The 19,128-nt window shown below is 43.6% G+C and overlaps 1 pseudogene; it reads right to left on the bottom strand.

Annotated features, from left to right (window-relative positions):
- Positions 1–15,692: 15,692 nt before the first annotated feature.
- Positions 15,693–18,502, bottom strand: LOC147373787 (kidney mitochondrial carrier protein 1 pseudogene; annotated as a pseudogene).
- Positions 18,503–19,128: the final 626 nt, after the last annotated feature.

Below are 19,128 nucleotides of genomic sequence, written 5' to 3'. Positions count from 1 at the left end.
CTCAACCAGCCCAGCATACTGAAATATGTCAGATTCAGTCCATGTGTTGGGAGGTGTGCAAACATCCCTTCAGTCCAGCTCAGAGAAGAAAGAGGACTCAGGACCCGGTGCTCCCAGGAGCCAAAGTTGTTACAGTGTGAGGGTCTCTGAGTCCTATTCTTGCCTCCTCTGGGGCTGGGAATAGTGTTTTTGTGCTTCCCAGGCGGCCCTAGTGGTAAAGAACCCACCTGCCTATGCAGGAGACAAAAGAGATGCTGGCTTGATCCCTAGGTTGGAGAGATCCCCTGGGGAAGGGAATGGCAACCCACTCCAGCATTCTTGCCTGGAGAATCCCATAGACAGAGGAGCCTGGTGGGCTACAGTCCATAGAGTTGCAAAGAGTCAGTTATGACTGAAGCAGCTTTGCACACACGCACACGCTGCCCTGGGATTGTGTTTGACTCCCCAATCATGGGTGGGCCTGTGACCCCTGAGTCTTTGGTGTCTCTCTTGCCAATGTGGGAGAATGCAGCTCTCTGCAAATCTACAGGAACAGCTATCTGGAAACCGCTGCTCAGCAGGAGGGCTGTGCTTTGGTTGATGTGCTTCTATCTCTGAGGTGAGCAGCCCTTCTCTTTGGTATCCTGGGAAGGATGGATTTCTGATACCGAGATGTTTAAGCTGCAGATTTCTGCCCCCAGGAGAAGTAGGAGAGGTGCCAGCCTCCGAGTCCCTCCAAGAGGGGCTGGCACGATCCCCGGAGAGGAGAGTGGGGATGCGCCCTCCCCTGCCAGTTTCCCTGGGGAGGAGGTGCCTGACCTACAGGGCTGTTTCTACCTTGAATTTCTAAAACTCATCAGTTTGGTCTCTAGGGGAAAGAAGCCAGACAGCTAGGATTCTCTGAGCAGCGGCCCTTGGGACAGCTACTGCTATGATTTTGGCATCTTCATTCACAGCTTTTCAAGTGTTTGGCCTTTTGACCACCCAGCTTCCCATTCATCTCTCAGCCCCAAGGACAGCTGGTGTGCAAAGCTTTGGGGGTCACCATCCCCTAGGGGATTCTCTTCTCTTAGCTGGTGCTGGAGGCACTTGAGAAAGGATGGGTTTTACTCCAAACCGCAAGCCCAGCTTGAATTTCTTCTAGTTCAGAGGTTCACATTGCTGAGGGATTGTAACTGGGGACGTGGTAAGTCCATGGAGGACACCCTGTGAGCGTGTGGAGTGTGTCCAGGGAGTGAGTCAGCATGAGCCCAGGATGGAGGGAGCACGTTCTACCCCTGATGACAAAAGAGCTGGCGAGTCCTTCCACCTGCCTCCACCTTCCCCTCCCACAAGCCATAGGCATATTTTACAAGCCTCCTCTATAGGGCCAGGCTGGACTTGATTCCCTCCCCAGTGCCTGCTTCTGAACTGATGCTCAGAGACCAGACACAGCATTGGATTCCCAGCCCAGTTTGCATTAAACAACATAGCAAGAAAGGATTGCAACATCCTGTGTCTCCAACATCCTTATTTTACAGATTAGGAAACTGAGTCCCAGTGAAAATAATAATAATAAAAACAAAAATAATAGCCGGTGCCTTTGCATTGTTTACTCTCTGCCTATCCCTGTCACTTACAAGGATTCCACATTTCACCCTCACAGACTCTACGAGGTAGATATTGTTGCTATCTCCGTGTTACAGATGAGAAAACTGAGGCAACGGAGGCTAAGTTTCTTGCCCAAGGACATGCAGCTGGCTTGTGGTGCAGCTGGCATTCAAAGCCAGGCGAGTCTGTTTCCAGGGTCTAGGTTCTCAACCATTAAAGTGGCCTTGGTAGTTTTTCAGAATTAGGACCTCAATCCAAGCATTCCAAGCCTCCATCCATGCAATTTTCTTCTAGACCCATGCTGTCTGATATGGTAGCCACTAACCACACGTGTGTCTTGAGCACTTGAAATGTGGCTTCTCCAAACTGGGGATGTGTTCCAAGTATAAAACACACTATAGATTTCAGGGACCTAACAACAGAAAACTGGACATGGAACAACAGACTGGTTCCAAATAGGAAAAGGAGTACATCAAGGCTTATATTGTCACCCTGCTTATTTAACTTCTATGCAGAGTACATTATGAGAAATGCTGGACTGGAAGAAACACAAGCTGGAATCAAGATTGCCAGGAGAAATATCAATAACCTCAGATATGCAGATGACACCACCCTTATGGCAGAAAGTGAAGAGAAACTAAAAAGCCTCTTGATGAAAGTGAAAGTGGAGAGTGAAAAAGTTGGCTTAAAGCTCAACATTCAGAAAATGAAGATCATGGCATCCGGTCCCATCACTTCATGGGAAATAGATGGGGAAACAGTGGAAACAGTGTCAGACTTTATTTTTCTGGGCTCCAAAATCACTACAGATGGTGACTGCAGCCATGAAATTAAAAGACGCTTGCTCCTTGGAAGGAAGTTATGACCAACCTAGATAGCATATTCAAAAGCAGAGACATTACTCTGCCAACAAAGTTTCGTCTAGTCAAGGCTATGGTTTTTCCTCGTCTAGTCAAGGCTATGGTTTTTCCTCGTCTAGTCAAGGCTATGGTTTTTCCTCGTCTAGTCAAGGCTATGGTTTTTCCTCATCTAGTCAAGGCTATGGTTTTTTCTCATCTAGTCAAGGCTATGGTTTTTCCTGTGGTCATGTATGGATGTGAGAGTTGGACTGTGAAGAAAGCTGAGCGTCGAAGAATTGATGCTTTTGAACTGTGGTGTTGGAGAAGACTCTTGAGAGTCCCTTGGACTGCAAGGAGATCCAACCAGTCCATTCTGAAGGAGAGCAGCCCTGGGATTTCTTTGGAAGGAATGATGCTAAAGCCGAAACTCCAGTACTTTGGCCACCTCATGCGAAGAGTTGACTCATTTGAAAAGACTCTGATGCTGGGAGGGATTGGAGGCAGGAGGAGAAGGGGACGACAGAGGATGAGATGGCTGGATGGCATCACTGACTCGATGGACGTGAGTCTGAGTGAACTCCGGGAGTTGGTGATGGACAGGGAGGCCTGGCGTGCTGCGATTCATGGGGTTGCAAAAAGTCAGACACGACTGAGCGACTGAACTGAACTGAACTGAACAATAGAAAAAGAATATGTGCTGTATCATTGTTATTTTTATATTGGTTACATGTTGAAATGATAATTTATCAGATGTATTGCTTTAGATGAAACATATATTTAACTAACAACAATCTTTTTTTTAAACTCAGTTTTTGTAACTGCCAGAATTTTAGGATTACCTCTGTGACTTGCATCCATGACTGCAGTGCCTCTCGAAGAAGGCGTCTCACCTGCACTTGGCCTTGTCTGCATCTGTGACTCGCGTCTTTGCTCCAGTGATGGGCTGGAACCTTCCCAGCTACCGTTGCGATTGTGTCATCAGGGGAAGGGCACAACATCAAACTCCTGAGACTGTTGTTGTTTAGTTGCTAAGCTGTGTCTGACTCTCTTGCGACCCCATGGACAGGCTCCTCTGTCCATGGGATTTCCCAGGCAAAGCTAGTGAGGCTTAATGGAAAGGGCACGAGCCTCACAGATACACGTTTGAAATCCAGGTTTTGTTACATATTTGCTCTGCTATTTAAACTCTGAGCTTCTCTTTCCTTATCTGTAGAATGGGGATAAGAATGCCTATGCCTTTGAGTTGTGGGGATAAATGAGATGATGCATATGAAGTATGTAAAGCAGAGTAAGGTACCCACTAAAGCCACTGGTCCTCTTTTTTCCAACCCTTATTACCAGAGGCTGGCTTTTTTCTACCACTTGTAATATCTTGTTCTAGGGACCAAATCCTACATTAGAACATCAGAGAAAATGATCCTTAGTACTTTCTTACTTTCTGATTTCCTCGGTAACTTGGGACAAGTCTGAACCTTGGTTTCTCTCTATGTGAAGAATGTTAGGCCCCTGAAAGACAGGCCTACTCACGCTGCCCAGTGGTGGTCAGAACTCTCAAGTGCCAAAGAGCAGTGCTCAGAGTGGGTGGGAAGAGGGTGCACTGGGGCAGCCTCCAGGGTATCACCTTCCCGTCCTTCCCCTGTTCATAGAAGTCAGCCTGCTCCGCTACTAGCTCAGGTCTGGGGCAGACACAGGTGTGAATCTGGTACCAAGGAGGCCTCAACTATCCTGGACACATAGTGACTTGACAGCTAAGCCATTTCCAGTGGATCTGTCCAGAGAGAACGGAGTGACATCAGCACTCACCCTGCTCTGCTATTTGGAATATCTGTGGGAGGGGGTGGAGCCCCAGGTTGGCTCTAGCTTTCTTAAATGCCTCTAGGCTGTGACTCTAAGACTTCTGTTGTGTGCCTGCCTAGTGAAGTCTTGTCAGTGTAACAAAGTGGAGGTGCACAGCTGTTGAAAGGAATACAACCATACTCACATCCAGAGCCCGAACTTGTTAGAGGACCACGGGCAGGTCATCCCATCTCTCTGAGCCTCCTTCTCATCTTTATAAGGAAACAATACCTCACATAGTAGTTGGAAGATAAATGACAAAATGCACTGGAGTGGACACTAAAACTGTGCATTGTGGGCGGTCATTCCGTGTTAGCTGTTGTGGAGCCACGACAGCAGGAAAGTTTCCCCCTCTTTGTTGTCGAGAGCCCTGGATCTGTCCTTAAGAACACTGCCAGCAGCAGGCCACTGAAGGGAAAAAGAGAAATGCCGCACGCTTATTGACCTCTTCCCTTCCCCAGTTCATCCCCCACTGTCCATTTGATGGCCTGAATCGCAAACATAAGGCTGAGAAACAGAATCACTTCCTTTTCAGAAGTTTATAGGAAAAATTAGCAAGCACAAGGACAATTTGGGACTAATTTCAGTCCCTACATGGTTCTGAGCAAACAAATGAGTCATAGTATGCCCTTGGCCAGCTCATGTATCCTCTTGGGACATCTGCTTCCTCTTTAATAAAATGGGATGAGTGATCCTTGCCTCGCCTTCATTTTACAAGCGTGTAACAAGGATGAATCCAGTAACTGCTGCAGAATCCTTTGAGGTCCTTGGAGAAATAGTTGCCATATAAATGCAAAGTATGATGTCCATTTCTATTACATTGTGTTTTGCAAATAAATATGTAAGCCTGCATCATATGCATGTCAATGCCAGTCTGGACAGCTATGTGCCATGTGCATTTTTTCCGCGAGATAATCACCTCTACGTGTTATTCCTTGAAAACATAACTCCAAATTTATAAAGTGTGAGATTGTTATTACTGTTTTTCTTTTTGGAAGCCCATCTATCCTGCCCATGTCAGCTTCTGGTGTTTCTGACAGATCGGTCATGGTGATGTGTGCGTGAGGGTTTCTCAGTATCTTCAAGGACCTGGATCGGGACCAAGGAGGGTTTCACCTTCATCGCTTTTCCCGTTCGTTCCCCTGACCCTCTTAATTGAGTTGTTCGGAAGAGAAGCCCTGTCATTCATTTGAAAAATGGCCTGCTTGTCCCTTTCTAAAAACTTTAACCAGGTTGCTCTCTGATTCAGGAAATAAAATAACAGATTGCAGGACACACTTTGAATCATATAACACTTTACAGGCCATCAGGTGTCATCACTTTGCTCGATAACGCTGACTCTGCGTGGCCTTGGTGATTGAGCCGAAAGATGTGTGAGGTGGCAATTTCCTAGTCATGATTCCAAAGCTTCAGAGCTCACACTTAGGTGAATCACAATTCTCAGGGCTGAGTTTTCTTCCTTTTTAATACAAATACACAGAAATCTGGCCCATGAGGAAAAGTGAGTATTGATCCTGAATCGAAGGGGAAACACTTCTGTGTTTAAGAGTCTCCTGGGTCTTGTACTCAAATGTAGACAGTTGGGAGTCCTCTGGGCTTCTGTCTCCTAGGATCACTCATATCCATCACATGTTGGCCCTTCTCCAAAAAGATTCGTGAAACTTGATTCATGTTCACAAAATCCCTATAGCAGCTGAAGAATTGGAACTTCTGAATCTTCTACCTTTACAGAAAGTATAAAGGAAATTCTAGTTCACTGTTTCCCAGAAAGGCTTGGCCTCAAGGGTCCTGCTGCTCAATCCATGGTCTAATCGTTTTGACTAAACGTTGGCACATTTTGAGTGAACACTTGACCATTCAAATTCAAAGTCTCCCTAATTGGGGGCCTCATCTTCCTCCCTCATCCCTGTTTTAAATGTAGGTTCTTTTCTCAGCTTTCCTTTCTTTTCATTCAAACCAGCCTCTTCCAGTAGCTTGCTGCTGCTGCTGCTAAGTCGCTTCAGTCGTGTCCGACTCTGTGCGACCCCATGGACTGCAGCCTACCAGGTTCCTCCGTCCATGGGATTTTCCAGGCAAGAGTACTGGAGTGGGTTGCCATTGCCTTCTCCAATAGCTTACCCTCTCTCATATCTTTCACTGCCAATGTTATTTTTCTGATTTATTTTTCTTTCCTTAGCTCCAGATCCCTGTTTCTAACCGCCCATTGTGCATCTCTCCCTGTATGTCCTGTATGACCAAAGGACCAAAATCAGTCTCTCCATCTTTTCTTTGCATCAGTTCCACTGCCTATGTTCTTTGTCTTGGCTTGTGGCAGCCAGTAAACAAACTAAGCCCAAAATGCAGGCATTGTTTTATATTCTCCCCTTTATTCCATTCTGTTATGAAATCCTGTCCATTTCTCTTGAATCCTTTTTTCCACCCTCTCTACTGCTCTTGGAAGAGTTACAGGTCTTGGATCATCTTCCTTGAACTCTTGCAGTGGTTTTAAATTCACCACCTTTTCCAAGTCTCACTGCCACCTCCTCTCCTCCTCAGTGCACCCTGTTTAATATCGTTATAAGTCCAATCTGATCATCGGGTTGTGTGCTTTAACAGATCCACTGTATTTTTAGGATGTAGTTCCCTCAAGGTTGTGGCATTGCTTGTTTTTTTCCCCGCTTTGGATATCTTTTTTTTTATTTGTTTGTTTTGGCACCTCACTTATTTTGTGTGTGTGTGTGTGGCATTTGTTTTTTATCTCTACTACTTGATCGTGAGATCCCTGAGGACAGGTACCCTGGGTTTTGCTAGCCCAGATTTCAGTACAGAGTTAGCACTCAAGAATCAGAGGGTTTAGCTCAAAATACTGTGACAAAGGCCTCGGGGCTGCTGTTAATGGTGTTCATTCCTTGGTGCTTTCACCCTTACCTTGGCCTCCATGTTAGAAGCAGAATTCTATTTGATATATGTTTGTACTATTTAACTCTGCAGAGTAAAGTGAAAAAAAGTGGAAGTGTTAGTTGCTCAGTCATCTCTGACTCTTTTGTGACCCTATGGACTATAGCCTGCCAGGTTCCTCTGTCCATGGCATTCTCCAGGTAAGAATACTGGCACGGGTAGCCATTCCCTTTTCCAGGGGATCTTCCCAACCCAGGGATTGAACCTGGGTCTCCTGCATTGCAGGCCAATTCTTTACCATCTGAGCCACCAGGGAAACCCAGCTCTGCAGAGTAAAAATTGCATGTTGTCTATATTCTGCCTTCCACCCCCACCTCTCCAAATCTCATGAAGTCTTCTTGCAAAATGAACCTGTGTTCTCTGCACCAAAGGACACAATCAACAGAATGAAAAGGTAACCTATGAAATGGGAGAAAGTATTTGTGAATTATATATTTGATGGGGTTAGTATTCAGAATATATAAAGAACTCTGACAACTCAACAATAAACAACAACAGCAACAACAAAATGCAACTCCAAACCACCTCACACACATTAGAATGGCTACCATACAACCAAAATAACAAGTGTTGGTGAGAATGTAGAGAAACTAGACCCACATGCCCTGTTTGTGGGAATGTAAAATGCCACTGCAGAAAACAGTATAGAAGTTGCTCCAAAGTGCCCAGAAGTGGAATTTATGGATGACCTGGTAATCTATTTTTAACTTTTTTGTACCCATATTCACAGCAACTTTATATACAATAGCCAAAACATGGCAGCAGCCCGTGTCCATCAATACGTGGATGTATAAACAGAATGTGTTCTCTACTTATGAAACAGAATATCATTCATCCCTGAAAAGGCAGGCAATCCTGGCATGTGCTACAGTATAGATGAACCCTACAGACATTATGCTAAGTGAACCAAGTGAGTCCAGAAAAAGAGAAATGTTGTATGATTCCTTTTATATGAGGACTTAGAGCACTCGGATCCATAGAGACAGACAGCTGAACTATACTTGCTAGGGACACAGAGGGAAGGAGTCCATGGTTTCAGTTTTACAAGATGAAGGAGATTCTGGAAACGGATGGTGGTGATAATGTGTGATGATGTTGTGATAATTCACAACAATGTGAATGCACTTAATACCACTGAACTGTACATTTACAAATGGTTAAGAGGGTAAATTTTATGTTATGTGTATTTTACTGCAATTAAAGAATGTTAAAAAAGAATTCAGATCTTCTGGTGAAACAGTAATGGGCCAGAATTTAGGAGCCTTGTTTTCAAGTACCGGTTTTACTTTCAATGAACTCTAGGTCTCAGGATTCTAATTTAGAAGACAATTGGGTGAGATGATGGCCCATGTTCCCTCTGAAATTCTGCGATTTGGAGTGTGGATCACTGGCCTCGGGAAGAGCCAGATGGAGAGCTATGGAAATTTACTCAGAAAATGGCCATGAGCACACACACACCAAATATTTCCTTCTGTAGCTTGCCTTGTCATTTTCTTAGCTGTGTCAAAGAGCAGAAGTTAAAAATCTTGATAATGTTTAATTTGCCAATTTTTTGAGATTCACGCTTTCTGTGTCGTATGGAATCTTTACCCCCCAAACAAAGGTTTTTGTCCTAAATTTTCTTCCAGATGTTTTGTAGTTTAACTTTTATGCTTAGGTCTGTGATTAATTCCAAGTCAAAGTTGTATACGGTGTGAGGAACAGGCCATGGTTTATTTTTTTCTATGAACATTCAATTATCCCAAACCATTTATGAAAAGACTATCCTTTCTCTATTAAATTATGTTTTTACCTTTGTTTGAAAAATCAACTGACCACATATTTCTGCGTCTCTTTCTGGATTTGCCCTTTTGGTGCATTGACCTGTATACCTATGAAGTGAAGTGAAGTCACTCAGTCTTGTCTGACTCTTTGCAACCCCATGGACTGTAGCCTACCAGGCTCCTCTACCCCTGGAATTTTCCAGGCGAGAGTACTAGAGTGGGTTGCCATTTCCTTTTCCAGGGGATCTTCCCAACCCAGGGATCGAACCCTGGTCTCCCGGATTGCAGGCAGATGCTTTACTGTCTGAGCCACCAGGGAAGCCCCTATATTCCTATACATAGGCTATGGAAAATCTTGAAATCAGTCAGCATAAAACCTCTAAGTTTATTCTTTTTCAAAATTGTTTCAGCTTTTTTAGATCCTTTGCATTTCCATATGAATTTTAGAATCAGCTTGTCAATTTCCACAGAGTAAGCCTGCTGAGATTTTTATTGAGAATGCATTGACACTACAGATTAATTTGGGTATTATACAACATTGAGTATTCCAAACTGAATATGGGTCATCTCCATTTATTTAGGTCTTATTTACTGTATTTCACAGTGTTTTGTAATTTTCAAGGGGGTGGCTTAGATGACTTTTACTAGATTTATTCCCAGTATTTTATGTTTTTGGTGCTATTTACATAGGATTATTTTAAAATTTCATTTTCCAATTGACTGCTGCTAATACAGAAGAATACAGTTGATTTTTTTTTGTTTTGTTTTTTTGTTTTTTATTTTTATTTTTTTATTTTATTTTATTTTTAAACTTTACATAATTGTATTAGTTTTGCCAAATATCAATTTTTAATACCAACCTTGAATTTTATGGCTTTCTTAAACTCACATAATACTTTCATTACCTGACATGAGATATTTCTACGTTTCTCACAATAGTGAGAAATTTATAGCTTTCAAGATACAGATCTTTGCTCATATTTTAGATTTATCCCTGAGTATATGTTTTGATAAACTACTATAAATAATCTTTAAAAATCATTTTCTTTTCCAATTATTTTTCGCCCAGGCACCAGTGGTTTTCTTTTTTTCTTTTTCTTTTTTTTTTTAAGCTTCTTCTTGATCTACGTGTAGCTGAGGCTCAGAACCACTGGTCCTGAGACTCTGATCATGATCCCTGCTGGAGGTGGGACCACAAAAGATATTTGGCTTCTTTCCTTTGTTGTGATGCACATGGATGCCTCAGATCACTTAAGTAACTGAGAGTCCCTTCAACAAGCAGAATCATTTGCACCTGTGGCAGAGTGGCATCCATGTGATGCCTCTTAATGGAAAGCGCTATTGGGCTCTAAAGATAACAGGCTCTTAAAAGGGACTTAATGGATCTCCAAGTATGTTATTGACCTAGTGTGGACCTGACTATGCTGATGGGCTAGATTTGAACTTCACCACCTCAGCACCGTCTATATGTGCTGGGCATGAGTGTTGGGAGGTGAACTTTGCAGCTCTGTGGGCTACATGTTTTCCCTGAAGTTATTTATATATGTTGTAGGAAGTGGAGATAGATTGGGGAGGACATGTGGGGTTTGTTTTGTTTTGGTAGTTTTTTTCCCTTCATTAGAAGAAAAGAGATAGATGCTTGGATGTGAGACTGCAACCCATTCTTCATTTTTCCCAGTGCTCCAGGTAATGGTATTTAACAGGAAGAAAATCCATTCATCTTGCCAGCATCCTGGCACACGGAAGCCATGAGGGCTACTGTCAGAAGAGATATTAGGGGCTATAAAAAGCCATTCGATCTCCTCCCCTCCTTATTTCCCCTTTGTAACCCCTTTCCCAGGTAGACTGGTATTGTGCTTGCTGACTCTCCATCACCTGGAAGTCTTAGGCCTCATGGGCATGTTATCGAGATTCAGATTGGCTTAACCAACCCATTCTTTCTTTTATCTTCATCATTTCTCTGCCAGGGGTAGTGGCAACGCCATGAAGGATTTGTCTTTTCTGCTTTATTTTGCTGATTTTTAAAACAGCTGGTTGGTATGCCACTGGGCGTAGGAGAGCAAACCCGCCCGTCAGGACAGGTGGGGGCTGAAGTGATGCGTCTAGCCTCAGGGCCCAGGTGTTTCAGAGCCAGGCTTAGGGAAACAGGAATCCCTGGCTTCTCTCCTGTGCTTTTGTTGTCAGCTTTGGCATCTGTACCTCGTCTCATCGCCCATTAGTTCTCGTGCCAGGGTGGAGCCAGATTAGTTGGGCAGCATTTGTCCCCTTTGATCATAAAATTATCCTGGAGGAGAGATACATTTCCAAAGGATTTTCTCCCTCTGCGCCTGTTCTTTCATTCTCTCAGGTTGCTGTGTCCCCCTAGAGCCTCTGCTTACACCGCTCCTCTCCCATTTTCATTTGTTTTTCACCGCAGGTCTAGAAAATTCAATTCCACACCCGTTTACTGAGCACTGATTCCATGCCAGGGACTGTGGTAGGCAGGAAGTTTACAGTAGGAAACAAGTCTGGTCTCTGCTCACAAGGAGCAAGTCTACTGGAAGAGACAGACATACACAGATGCAAATAGCTGTCCCTCCGGGTCAGGAATTACACACTCACAACAGAAGAATGAATAAAGCACTTTGGATGATGACCTCCAGGAAGGGCAAGCTTCATATACATGCTACCTTTTATCTGGGTTTCGAAGACCAGGTGAGGTTTCAACTATCACGGAAGATGTGAGGACAAGCAGGCTGTGGTAGGACATTTAAACAAAGGGAACTGAGTTAGCAAAGGCCCAGAGGGGTGAATTTGCATGTTGGGAGCCTGTGAGTGTCATGTTCAATTGGAAGGCAACACATATGACTTGGGAGGAATAACAGAGCCTGAGCTGAGACTAGCAAGGCAAGTTGAAGCTGTTGAGAATGGCCTTGTGGCACACTACGGAGCCTACATGCATGTTCTAGAATATGATGGGGAGCTGGCAAGGTTGATTAACAGGAAATGGCTTGGTCAGAGCTGGGCTTTAGGAAGCTCTGTCTAACAGAACTGTGAATGATTATTTGGAGAGGTCAAGGATGGGATGGGGAGCAGAGAGGAACCTTCATCAGATTAGCTCAGATTAGCAACAACAGGGGCCCAGATGTAGGCATCAGTCTCAAGACTTGGAAAGGAGAGAACCAGCTGAGAAAAGTTTCAGGTATGGGTCAGACAAGATTCAGTGGAAACAGAGAGGAAACCAAGTTGACGACTAGGTAAACAAGATGAGGACAAAGTCATGAATAAATCATGAGAACAGAGCACTAGAGAGGACAGGGTGGGCTTTGGGAAGGGCATATAGTTAAATTCTTTGGATTGCAAGCAACAGGAAATGGCATTAGCTAGTTGAAATACAACCTAGACAGCATATTAAAAAGCAGAGACATTACTTTGCCAACAAAGGACCATCTAGTCAAGGCTATGGTTTTTCCAGTGGTCATGTATGGATGTGAGAGTTGGACCATAAAGAAAGCTGAGCGCCAAAGAATTGATGCTTTTGAACTGCGGTGTTGGAGAAGACTCTTGGGAGTCCCTTGGACTGCAAGGAGATCCAACCAGTCCATTCTAAAGGAGATCAGTCCTGAGTGTTCATTGGAAGGACTGATGTTGAAGTTGAAACTCCAATACTTTGGCTACCTGATGTGAAGAACTGACTTGTTGGAAAAGACCCTGATGCTGGGAAAGATTGAAGGCAGGAGGAGAAGGGAACGACAGAGGATGAGATGGTTAGATGGCATCACTGACTCAATGGATATGCGTTTGAGTAAACTCCAGGAGTTGGTGATGGACAGGGAGGCCTAGCGTGCTGAGGTCCATGGGGTTGCAGAGTCACACATGACTAAGCGACTGAACTGAACTGAGTTAAAATACAAAAGGACATTTAATGCAAGAATGTAGAGTAGGGGGACTTCCCTGGTGGTTCAGGAGTTAAGATTTTGCCTTCCAATGCAGGGGGGATATGAATCCAATTCTTGGTCAGGGATATAAGATCCCACATGCCTCAAGGCCAAAAAACCAAAACATGGTTGATTCAAATTCAATAAAGACTTTAAAAACAGTGCAAGTCCAAAAAAAAAAAATCTTAAAAAAGGAATATAGAGTAGGAATCCTTCTAACCAAAAGGAAGAACTGAATACCCAAGGGGACCACTGAAGGAAGTTTCTGATGCTTGAGTGAAGAGGATTTGTGGATCTTTCTTCTGTGACATTATCTTCGGTGCCTTAGGAACCCCCAGGCTCTCAGTGCAAATTTTAAATTCACAGGAGAGAGAATCTGGCCCAGCTTAGCAGAGGTGCCTCCTCTGAGTGTCAGGAGCTGTGGAATGGGTTAGAATCATGGCTACAGACTTATTCTCTGGAGACTCAGTCCTGAGCATTAGGGGTGTTCCCAGAGAAGGGGAAACGGTGTTGTTGCAGAAACAAGTACTCGAGAAAGCAAGCACCACACTTGGAGAGTTGGAGAACTCAGGTTTATTACACCAGCGGGCCCAGAGGAGTTAATGCTCCAAGCTCTGAGCCCTGAACAAAGGGATTACAGAGTTTTTATAGACAGACTGTAGTGGGCAACACTAGCTGTTAATAGGCTGGTTTAAACTAAGGGGTTTTGCCAGCACGGGAATAGCAGTCAAGATGGGGAGGGGGATGCCTGGCCTGGACAGGCATGATTAAGCAGGTTTGCAGGGGCTGGACGATTGCAAAGAGCAGGACAAGGGTCAGTGAGACAAACTCCAGCTCCTAGTATTGCAAGTCCCCACTTTTCTGAGACTACGTGACCTATGTGATCTAGACTTTGTAAGGAGCAAACTGAGCTATAGAGGCAGAATGAGAAGGAGGTTATGTAAAATTTAAAATTTTCCTCTTCAGTGTGAGCCAGGGAGCCACACTGCTTGATGCGTGCTCTGGAGAGTGCTGAGGGGGAGGATGAGGCTGTGTTTTGTTTTGGATAAGTTGTGCTGTGGGTGAGATGCAGGACATGTACATCCTGATGGAATGAACTTGACTGAGCTCTGCTGGAAAGTTGCAAATGCTTGGACTCCCCAGGTGGAGTGATAGTTGCAGCTTTTAGAGTAGGGGAGCTTGAGAAAGTGAAGCAAAGATGCAAAGAGAACAAGATGTGAAGAGATCCTACAAGGTTGGGAAAACCTTAACTATCATCTAGTCCAATGCTTTCATTGTATTTAATTTGCATTCATTTATTTTTTATGGAGCTTGTTGGTTGTTGTCATCCTTGACTCTTTGTGGGCCCATGGACATAGCTCACCAGGCTCCTCTGTCCCTGGGATTTCCCAGGTATAAATACTGGAGTGGGTTGCCATGCCCTCCTCCAGGGGATCTTCCCAACCCAGGGATCAAGCTTGCATTTCCTTTTTTTTTGGTTATTATATATTACTACAGTTTATTAAATACTGAAACAAGGTTTATGCCACATTTTCCAGCAATGTTTAAATAAAGAGCTCAAAATATAAAGGCTTATGAAAACTTTTATAGTCTTTATGTAATCATATACACTATTTCTGGTGCATGAATAAATACAGAAAACAGAAGCCGTTCTTTACATCACAATCAGCCAACACTTAGCCATCAGTGATTACACAAATCTACAAGCAAACAAAAAAATCCACTTTCTTCATTTGGGTTATAAAAGCTAAAAATCCCTCTGCTACATTTAACAATACCCAAGGGGAAGGGGGGAGAGAATTTATAATCACAGCCCTGAAGACAAAGGGACCAAGTCTCCCAGTCCTTCAAATTCTTTCTTGGTTAGAAGCTTCAACAACTGCATTACTCTTTCAGGAAACAGAAAAAAAAAAAAAAAATCAAAACAGGTTAAGACTCGTTCTATAAGGTATTTAATAAGTCTGCACTGAAGAAAAACATTTTTGTCTTAAAAATATGCTAACCTTTTACAAGGAGGTTTGGTTTTCTTTTCTTCCTGCTGTGAACATGTACATATTTGAAAAAACTTATATAATGAATATTGCATGACATTCAATCTTTTCATGGTCTTCAAAATGAACTCGCTTCTACTGTTTTAGGAATTATATGTACACTTACAATGTTTTCTATATTAAGGGAAAAAAAGCAAAGAGTGGCTCATAAAAAGTCATCCTTTAAACTCAAGGAACTCAAAAGTGAAAGCCTTTCTGTAGAAAGCCCTTACATCAGTGGAATGTTCTGGTAGGAAGAGAAGTCTCCTCTCTAAAGATATGGTTCAGTAGGAGGGACGAGGCCTGAAGGGGCTCGGCTCTCTAGTGTCACATCTGGAACTGGTCAGTGAGAACTAGATTTCCATCTGAGTCTTGAAGCAATCAACACCTCTGACCTCCTCTGTTCCTGTCTTAGCTCTTCTTTTTGGAATGGAAATTCTGCTTCACAAAATCTTATTTTCAAAGTCAGCATTAATAAAGAAGGCAAGGTGAGGGAGATCGGGAGGAAAATTGCCCAATCCCCAAGAAAAATCTGTGTGCCTTCTATTTTGCTTCAAAGGAGGAAGCAGTCCAGGGGCTGGACAGACTGGGAGCATGCATATACTGCAGAGGTGACTGTCCTGGAGCCCCAATGAATAGGTATTTAATGTTACTCTCATAGGGCTTCCCATGTGGCTCAGTGGTCAAGAATCTGCCTGCCAATGCAGGAGACACAAGAGACATGGGTTCAATCCCTGGGTCAGGGAGATCCCCTGGAGAAGGAAATGGCAACCTACTCCAGTATTCTTGCCTGGAGAATCCCATGGACAGAGGAGCCTGGTGGGCTACAGTCCATGGGGTGGCTAAGAGTTGGACACAACTGAGTGAGCACACTCTAAGGGTAGAACCAAAGTTACCCAAGTGAATGTTAAACATATTTCCTTTCCTAGGGATGTCGTCTAGAAATATAAAGGACGTGGGACTCTCTCAGAATCACTTTCTATTTTGCAAGAGTAAGATGAAGACGAGAAAGAAGAACGATATCCTGTCTTTGAAAGAAAAGAAAGAAGCTATTTTATACCTCTTATCAGACTCTAGGTATACAAAAATATTGCTTTTCAAATTTCAAGCAAGTATTTTCCATCCAAACTGATAAGGAAGTCCAAGACAGGAAATATTTTAACAAACGTGACCAGAACTAAAGTAAAACCCAGGAAATCTGGAAAAATCAACTCTTCGATTCACTTGCCATGTTTCACGAAGGGAAACATAATAGAACGTTAGCCTCTTTCTTTCGCAAGAGTTTTATCACAGGACCTCGCTTGGGAGAAGTCCATGATAAAATGACTCTTCATACACAGGATCTATTTATTCTGGAATTATGGCTGTATGACACCATGATGTAAAAATACTTATCCTATAAGTCTAGCAGTAGGAGCTACTGTTTTCCTCACCTGACACTCAGTATCAATAGATGTCATTATCCCCATTTTACAGATTGGGAGATAGAAACTTTGTTAACATCACAGAGCAAATTACTGACTTGGCCAAAGAGTTTGCTCAGATTTTTCCTAAGCTCTTACAACCTGAACAAACTTTTTGGCTAACCCAGTACTACCATTACCTAGGACAGAACCCAAGTTGCTTAAACACACCCCCCCACAACACAGACGTTGCTACCTTCCGAGCCAACCTCTCACACCATCATGAGTTTAGATGGTAATACTTTGTAACAAGTCCTCACAAAGGTCGAGTGGTCAAAGGCTTAAAAGTCACTTATTATAAAGTGAAAGAATCCTGCCAAAATAGGAAATTACAAAGCAGTGCAATGTTCCAGGGATCTCTATCCTGCTCTGTTTATACTTGGGATACATCAGGTCTCCATGTGTGAGTTTCTTCAGTGGACATGAAGCCAAAGCTCCCCCAAAAGCTCAGGAACAGTAACACCGTCTCAGAGGTTCTATCCCATGGTTCCAAAGAGCTTCTTTAGAACAGTCTGGGAGTCTTGGCTATGAACTGAGATGCACCAGGAGTTACTCTTCTCCTGAAGGAAATGGTCCACAGTTGCTGATCATGTAATTTTTCTTTAGCAAGAAACATGCATTTCCTGTTATCTTTGATGTCGAAGGGCACTTGAATGGTAAGGACTAGTGTCTGGATGTTACAGTTAAACGTTTGGTGCAGAGCGTCTGATGCCAGGACACAGGAATCTGAGCTAATCCTGTCCTCACCTGTTGCTCACACCTCAATCTGTGGTGGGCCAAGCAGTGAGAAGCAGTGGGAAAGACAGGAAGCTTCACTATTTCAGAAGTGAGCCTTTTCAGTGGATGTCTCATGCAGTCTTGACTTGTCACAAATCCAGTTTCTTCAACTGCTCATATGTCACTAAGAAAATAAGATTCCAAGGACCAACTCCCAACCAATTTAGCCAAAACCCTTTATATAGAGCAAAAACCCTTCATTCTTCCATGTCTGTAACAAGCAATCCAGGGTATCTTTGTAGCCAGGGCGTTTGTCATCGCAGAGGACTCTCTGATTCATTGTACATGTTCTCAACATATTGACAGGGTTTGAGGCCAGGGCTCCTGCCAGCCCACAGGTGAAGCTTGAGAGGAAATGGGTATACACAGTGTCTCCCATCAGGCCTGAGAGAATCAGATGCTTCTTGGTGAGGCTGTAGACCGGCAGCTCCACGAAGCCCATAGTAGCAGCCCTCTGAGTGGTAAGGATATGCCCTTCCACAGTCCTGTCTTTCCCTCTTTCTGGTAAATGTTAATGAAGTAGCCTATCATTCCTCCTTGCAGGGTGCTGCTTTAAGCTTGCATTCATATCTTCAAAACATCTGTTGGATTAACAATGCTTGAGGATATGACTCCAGAGAATCCCACAGACCACATTTATCAGAAGGGTTTCATCTTCTGGACGCTCGACAAATAACCACTTCAAGCTCTGATAGGTGCCTATCTTGATGGTGCCATAGGAAGCCTGGTGTAACATCGCTGGGGCAATCCCCGAATATAGTGCTTTCAGGCCTTCCTCTCTGCCTATCCTCACTAATGCATGCAACATTCCTCCATACCTGATTTCTTTAAAGTTTGCATCATTCTTCTGGCCTTGAATCTGAAGCCGTGTCTTGGTTAAATCAATTGGAAAGGTACTGCGCTCCACCTTGATGGAGGCCAGGCCTCCATACACCAAGGGCTTCAGGGCCGACATGCTCACCGCTGCCCCTTCTTTTCGTTCACAGAAGCATAGCCTCTAACAGGGTTTTCTGGGGCAGTGGCGGCCCTGTGTCTTCTCTAGCTCTGGGTCAGCAGCAGAGGGAATCGGCAGCTTCGAGGGAGCTGAAAAAGAGGCTGAACCCACGTTTCTTGCATTTCCTGCATTGGCAGGTGAATTCTTTACCGCTGAAGCACCTGGGAAGCACATGGAGCTTATAACAATTTATAGGGAAGTGCACACACCTTAGGTAGACAGCTCAGTGAAGTTTTTCGTGTTTCCACCTTTGTAACAACCGCCAGGAGCAGGACCCAGAGCACGACCTGACCCCAGAAGCTTCTTCCCTCACGCCCCTTCTTAGTCCATGCCATCACCATCCATACCAGAAGTAACCACTGTTCTGAGTTTACCACCAGAGGTTAGTTTTGCCTGTTGAACGTTATGCAAATCTTATCTGTCAGTATGTGTCCCTGAAGTCTCGCTTCTTTTCACTGACTTTGTGTCTGAGAGCTTTCCCCATGCATTAAGCACGACTGATTTGTTATCCTGTTGCTGGACATATGAGTTTCTCAAATTTTTGGCTATTAGGAATAAAACTGCTATGAAATTTCTTGTACGCGCCTTTTAATGATATAATATTTACTGATTTTTTTTCTAGAGTACAGGTGTCCTTAGGGTTAGGATTGCGGAGTCCAAGTCCATTGCATTTTAACAGGTACTTCTGATTTCCCAAAGCGACTGTTCCATTTTACACTTCCTCCAGCAATGGAAAAGAGTGCTTGTTGCTCCACCTTCTTACAAACATTGTCAGTCTTATTTATTTTATCCATTTTGTTAGATATATAGTGGTATCTTGTGTTAGTTTGCTTTCCTATATGACTAACAGTATTGAGCACATTTTTGTCTGCATGATGGCGATTTGAATATTTATCTCTGTGTGTGTCTGTGTGTGTATGAAGTGAATGTTCATATCTTTTGTCTACTTTATTATTTGTTTTCTTCTTGTTTTTGGGAATTCTGGATACAAGTCCTTAGTTGA

The sequence above is a fragment of the Bos grunniens genome, chromosome 4, assembly GCF_055505025.1.
Source record: "Bos grunniens cultivar Pamir isolate PY7600 chromosome 4, Bosgru_T2T1.0, whole genome shotgun sequence".
NCBI classification, from domain to species: domain Eukaryota; kingdom Metazoa; phylum Chordata; class Mammalia; order Artiodactyla; family Bovidae; genus Bos; species Bos grunniens.
The sequence above is the reverse complement of the archived record's forward strand: the minus strand, read 5'-3'. Positions and strand labels throughout refer to the sequence as shown.